Genomic DNA, 7,128 nt, shown 5'->3' on the forward strand with positions numbered 1-7,128 from the left:
TGTGATGGACTATGGATTGGAAGTGACCGGGGACACATAATCTAGCGTCCTCATTTCTCAGATGAAGAAACTGAGGTAGGGTGAGGGGAGAAAATTCGAGCTAGCCAGGGGCACAGCCTGGGATTCAAACCACGGCATCCAGCATTTACGGAGCACTGGCCGGCGCCCGGCACCGAGCTGGCCGTGTGCATGAGTCGCCTGCTTTCATCTCCACGCGGCCTCGTGCGTCCATCCCTTTCCTACAGACCAGGATAGAGAGTCTGAGAGAGGTCAGATAACTTGCTCAAGGTCACGTGGTTGGTAAGGAGCAGTAGCTAAAGTTGAGGCCAGGTAGGGCTACCTGCAAAGGTCACTGTCGAGACCACACTGTTACCAGCAGTAACATGGCTCCAGGGAGCGTGTTTGCATGAGACGGGTTTTATTCTGTGCCCTAGCTCACCACGTCCCACCCAAACAGTGTTTAGCTTCTTCACCTCTTTGAAATTCAGCTTCTTCACCTGCGAAAGTGGCATTATAACAGCTCGTACCTTGCACTGTTGTTGTAAAGACTGAGTTAACGCATGTAAATCACCCAGCCGACATCTTGGACACAGTAGATAGTTTGTTCTCTTGTTTACTGATTTTAAAATGTGTGTGCGTGTCGTGAGGTTATCAGCCTCGAAAATGACCCCCAATGATCCCCACCTCCTGACAGTCACATCCTGGGTATTCTCCAAAACTGTATTAGAGTCAGTCCGTGTGACCGACTGAATTTAGCAGAAGTGATATGTGTTATTTCCAAGAAAAGAGTATGCCTCCCATCTTTGTCTGTCTGTCTGTCTGTCTGTCTGTCTGTCTGTCTGTCTGTCTGTCTGTCAGCAGCCATGTCATAAATGGATCGGTGGAGAGGAGCAAATGGCAAGAAACTGGGGCCATCTGACAAGCACGTGTTTGAGCGTGGGAAGGGACCCTCAGCCCCAGTCCAGCAATCAGATGACTGCAGCCACAGACGACAGCTTGACCACAACCTCATGGGAGACCTTGAGCCAGAACCACCCAACCCAGCGGCTCCTGGATCCCTGGCCCTCAGAACCCGTGTGAAAGGGCAAACTTGCGTTAAGTTAAACTGCTAAGTTTGGGAGTTATTGGTGACAGGAATGGACAGCTAATACTCTCTCTCTCGATTGGGGCGAGAGGGTCTGCAGGGCTGTGGTGAGGGGTGTCTTGGAGCCTGGGGCTGAGCCCAGAGTCATCACAGGTCTGCACGAGGTTCTTCAGAGACCCCTAAATGCTTGCTTAAGATTCGCCGCACTTAACCCTCCACATACACCTTCCCCCTGGCCTGCTTCGCTAGGTCTGCATTTGGAAGCAGCTTTCAATCGTCTTTTAAACAGAACCCCGTTCCAAGCCATCAAGCAACGAAAACAGAGGTGTTTGTCATGGGGAGAAATGAAAGCATCCTTTGCATTGACGTGTCAGCCGTAGAGAACAGCATGAAAGCACTTTGCAAGTTTTCATGAATTTGGGCTTCCGTTTTAATTTTTTTTTTTTAAGTGCAAATCAGTACCCAAGCTCAAAACCTTGGGGTGGCAGAGAAATTTAATTAGAATGTGGGATGTTTTACATAAATTTGTTTCTTTCTGTTGTTTTCTTAAGGTTGACAGGCTCACCCATCTGCTTAAAGTATAATTGAGTGAGAAAGTGAGAAGCGTATAAAAAAGACCTAGTCTGAAAATTTAATTCCAAAGTACAAGCCTGGGAATAGCTGCTGAAACTGACCTTGGACCGGGGATTCTTTGTGAGCCAACGATGGCTGCATATTAGTCAGAAGACTGTGTCATCAGCTTCTAGCCCATGATGGTCAAGAGGGCTGTACCCAGATATTCTGATCCTCCTTCTTTTGGGCACAGGATAGGATAGTAATTGCAATTCTCTTTCCCCTTTAAAAAGTTATGCAGGGCCACGTGACTTCCTCTAGCCAATAAAAAGTGAGCAGAGATGGTCTGTGCCACTTTAAGTGGAAACTCTAAGAGCTAATGCTGCAGAGATGGTGGAAGCAGGTGCCGAGATGTGCCATGGTCAGCCTGGCTCTCTGACGAGCAGGACATCCCAGCCGGCTCACACTAAGCGCATGATAGGAACACTATTTAGTTCTGTTAAATCAAGCTGCTGAGATTTGGTGGGAGTGGGGTTGGGAGGAGTGTTTGTTACACGACAGAGTCCAGCCTAACTGACTATTACACAGATTTAGAAACTAAGTCCATGGCTCGTTAAATCTTCATTCATCCAGTAAACACTTACTTACCAAGCCCTAAGCCTGTACCAATCATCTTGCTAGATCCCAGAGGCAGCGCCTAGGAGAGTAGCAGGTACCCAACATTTGTGCAATAAATATTTGTTGAATAAATGAATAATCATAATAATGACTATGACCAGCGTAATGCTTGCTATATAGCAAGTGTCCCAAAAATGATACATGCAGCGAATTCCTTCAACAACCATAGGAGGTGAATACCACCACTGTATTCATTTTTGCATATCAGAAATATAGGGTTTAAAGACCTTAACTCACTCACTATAGATTATAAAACCAATAAGTTCACAGCTAACCTTCAAGCCCAGACTATCTCTGACTATAGTTAGTGCTCTTCAGTATTATATTATGCTCTCTAAACAAGTGAATGAATAAATGAGAATAAAGACGAAGCGTCTGTCTCTGAAGGTTTTACAATTTAGTGGAGATGCTGATGTCCACAGATAATCACAAATCTGAGTCATCTGACCCTGGTGGAACTGGGAAGGCTCTACAGAGGAAGCGACATCTGAGCGGGGTATTGGAGAAGGGGGAGTCCGGGCAAGCTAGCAGACACCACAGAGAGAGGGCATTCCTGGCTAAGGGAATGATGAACATGATGGGTGGTACCACCACCAGGAAACGGGCCACATTGGAGGAATGAGAAATCCCTGTTAGCATGCCCTGCACCCTGTAACCTGTCTGAGAAAGAATTCAGTTGTAACAAAGTAGCCAGTAGCAGAAGGAGGAAAGTCGGCACTCTGCTGGCTGCATGCTTCTCCAGGCTACCATTCAGTCCATGTGTTTGAGCCTCTCCGCCCGCCCTGGCACTGTGCTGGCCCCCGGGCTGTAGCAATAAGCAGCTGGACATTGCAGACCTGAGCTGTAGGCTTCCCAGGCCAGCCTGCATCAGGATAAGCCGCATGGGCCAGGCAAGGCTCAAGAAGAAATCCCAGCCAGATGAATGACCTTTGGGAGGATTTTGAACAAGTGGCCGAATCCCAGCCCCTTCTCAGCCAGCCTTTGTCTTGGTGGGCAGCCAACCTCAACGAGTTGCTTCACGGGGCCTCGGAGTGTCCAAGAAAGGCCGGGTCAGCAGATGCTTTATCCAAAGACATCCTCACTTCCCTTGTCTTTCCTGGCCTCTGGGTGCTTCTGTCATTATTGCACTAACATGGGAAGTTTTATAAAAATCCTGGCAGCATAACATGGGAGCAGTGATGTTTAGGGACTGGCCGAATGGACTTCAGAGGCTTGCAAGGGGATCAAGTTTCCCAGGAGCTTGTGTCTGCTTGGCTCTGCTTCAGAGGCCACTAAAGTCCTGCCAGAATTAAAGAGAAAGATTCCTCAAAACCCTTTCGCCCAGGGTGTGTAGGGCAAGGATTAGACCCATCATGCACTGCCTGTCTTATTATCTATCACACTCTCTTTTCCAGGAGTTGTGCTGGCTCAGGTAGGTTCTGCCTTGCTGCAAAGGGGTGAACTAGGTGGGTCTAAAATCTGCATCAGCGGCACCAAAAGGTCAAAGTTTCAGAAGACCCCCAACTGACCGACTCGGCCCTCAGAAATATACCAAAGTGCCAAAAATCAGTCAGTCAAAAGCTAACGTGCAAAATAACCAGTTTTCCAATCATGAACAGTAAGGAAAAAATTCACCAAATTAAACTTTATTTTTCAGGATGCCCCTGCCTCTCACTCTGTCTCTGCCGTTCAAATATTTGCCTTATAATTTTTTATCTGAATGATCAACCAACAAATTGGACACTCGGGGAACTGGTCCTTCTTGGTTACCTGGTATCTGGCAAGTTCACATACAGCAGCCCCATCTCCCGGTGCATGTAAAGGCTCTGAACATCCTTTCCCTCCCCGAATCGGAGTTTGAGAGCACCTGTCAGAAAAATTTCTGTAATCTTGATCCGCCAAGTCAGAGGTCTTTGCGTTTGAATACCAGAGAGTTGTCACCGTCCCTTATGGGGAGGCTGCACGCCTCCCCAGCGAAAGAAGGAGGCTTCAGTGTCCAAAACTTGCCTGCTATTTGTTTACTTAAATTCGGGCACTTTCTTTGACCTTGCCAGAAACTCATTATGAAAGAGCAAGCTCCTGGCAGGTGCATACATACAAGTGACACGTTTTAAAAACACCTCGTGTAAATCAGATATTGCCATAAAATGGAAATTGCAGCCACAAATTGCATACTTATTACAACAGTGCCTGACATATGAGGCGACATTGACACTAACAGATACCCTGAGAAGTAGAAAGTTACACGTGGAGCATAAAAGATAATTATTTTTCAATTCGTGATAATACAATCTCTTATTTTTGACATCGCGGAATCCTTCATCAAAGCTGGAAGGATTCTTAAGGCCATTATCCAAGCCCCTCACCTTACAGATAGGAAGGCTGAGGCTTGCAAGAGGGTGGGATCTGCCCCAGGTCACTCGGAGAGAGCCAGGCAGAGCCACTGTCTTGACATAGCCCATCGGGAGAAGGTTCCGCGGCTCTGTGGCTCTGCCTGCTTCCTGTGTCTGTGAAGACAGGAAATCAACTTGAGTCTACCCCATGGCAGAGTCTAGGGGCCACGCTGAAAGAGACAAGGCAGGAGACGTATGACCCCTGCTGTCAAGAAGCTCACATTTGGCTACAGTAGATATAAGCCTTGCCTCTGTGACCTTGGGCAAGTCACTTAATCTCACTGAGTTACGATTTCCTAGTCTGCAAGGCGAAGCTGATTTCACCCATGAGACATTCTAGGTACCATAATTAAACAAGGCATTTGACCTGCCGAGAACCACATTCATACCACTTTCTACCCAGCTCTACAAAAGAAAGGGCCAAGAGTGAGTGCCATCACTCTTCAGGGTTAAGCCGATGAGGCCACTACACTCCATGGCTGCATCCTCTAGCCACTGCTCCAGATGTGTCTCCCCAGAGCCTGCGCAGATATGCCATTCCTGGGCACCCACAGCGACATAATCATTCTGTACCTCGATTTAGAGTTACTTCCGATTTCAAAGGACTTTTGATTCCAGAATTTGGAATTCTAAGGCAATTAGGTGGTCCACACACACACCTCTGAAACTCTGAAACTCAATCCCAGCTCTCAAGGAGTCAAGTGTGTGTAAGAGGGAGAAGGGCTCTACTAGTTACATGACATTGTTTCGAGTATTAAAAATGGCTTTTCTCTCATGCAGCCCATGAATCAGCAAATGCTTGACCCTCTCTGGGCTTCAGATTGACCTTCTATAAAATGGCCCTTTCCACCTCGGAAAGTCCATGGGTCTACGACCAATGGGATCTTTCCTTTGGTGTCAGTCTCTAGAGGTAGGTTTCTGAAACAGGCAATGAACCCCTGGTCATGAAGACCTCGCCATATTTTTTGAAAACCAGTGTGAAAACCACAGTCACGTGGCTCGTGACTAAGTAGATCTGGCAATATCATGAGCCAAGTCACATACTTCCAAATATGTACAATGAAGTTTTTTTTTTTTTTACTTTTAGTAATGAATGTAGTTCTCCCACAACGAAGATATTAGTCCTCTTCCCAATATTAACCTCCAACTTCCAATTTCTCCACATTTCTCCCTTCTTAACTTCTTGCTTTAAGTGATATAGCACTATACCCCTTAAGCCCCCTTAGTCTGGAATCACTGTTTGTTTAGTGCCCTCATTCTTTTTGACCCCTAATGTATCTATCAATTCTTCTAACTGTGTGTGTGTGTGTGTGTGTGTGTGTGTGTGTGCGCGCGCGCGCGCGAGCACACACTCATACATGTACTCCTTAAAATTCTTCCCTGGTCCCAGTAAGACTACATCTGGATGGTTCTCTTACATGTCTGGAACGTAGCATTTCTAAGCCAACTTGGCTGATGCTTCTCGATCCTTTGTGAATTATTTAGGAATGTCCCTATGTCCTGTCCCTGCCCATTTCTCCCTCTAAACTCGCTCTCCTTGAGAACCTCCTTTCTCATGACTAAGTCCCACACCTGTGCTTTTATGCATACCCACTTGTCTGTACACCAGCCCATCTTTCTCACATCTACCCCTCCTTCACTCTATCAGTTAAAATTCATCTGGCAAAACAGAAGTCATCCTATGTGCTTCAAACAGAGGGAACTTAATAATAAGAACTGTTTACCTAGGTGATCGAAGGGCCGAGAAGTCAAACAGGGTACCTGAGGCAACCCAGAGATTAACCACAGCAGGAAGGTGCTCCCAATCCCAGGGCCAGAGGAACAGCAGGAGAAGCTGGGGTACCAGAGCCTAGAAGATGCAGCTGTCCGAAAGGTCCTGCCTGTTGGAGCTAAGTCCATAAAAAGAGAGGCTGTCTGGCTGCAGTCCGAGTCGGGGTGAGATGCAGACGGCTGGTGGGCTGCTAGAAACAGAGGGAGGAGGAGGGAAATTCTCTGGCTTCTCATCCCCTCCCGCTCACCAATCATCCATCAACATGTCCCTGGACTAGAGGCCAAAAGAGATGGAGATGTAGCTCCCTGTGACACAGATCAGAACAAGAGAAAGACCAGCAAATAGCCAGCACACCCACACAGCAAGCCTCGCCTCTCGTGGTTAGAGTTCAGTCAAGTGGCTTCATTCCTCGGTCCCCAAACTGAGACCCGTGGGGCTATGCCCAACTCCTTACACCTCCTTCTTCTTGCCTCCATGCAGAATGTCTCGAAGTCTTGTTCTTTCTTCACTGATATAAATTCTTCGATGATTCCTCCTTCATCCGTTCTGCAGCCACCCTCCAGGGCAAGACTCCTCTTCTCAGATCTTGTCTTTCTGTTCTCGATGCTTCTTTTCCTCCAGACCACCCACTCGTTCCATATCCTGAGTGGGAAGGTGGCACCTCTGACCTA

Source organism: Pteropus vampyrus, unplaced genomic scaffold (genome assembly GCF_000151845.1).
Source record: "Pteropus vampyrus isolate Shadow unplaced genomic scaffold, Pvam_2.0 Scaffold485, whole genome shotgun sequence".
Classification (NCBI taxonomy): domain Eukaryota; kingdom Metazoa; phylum Chordata; class Mammalia; order Chiroptera; family Pteropodidae; genus Pteropus; species Pteropus vampyrus.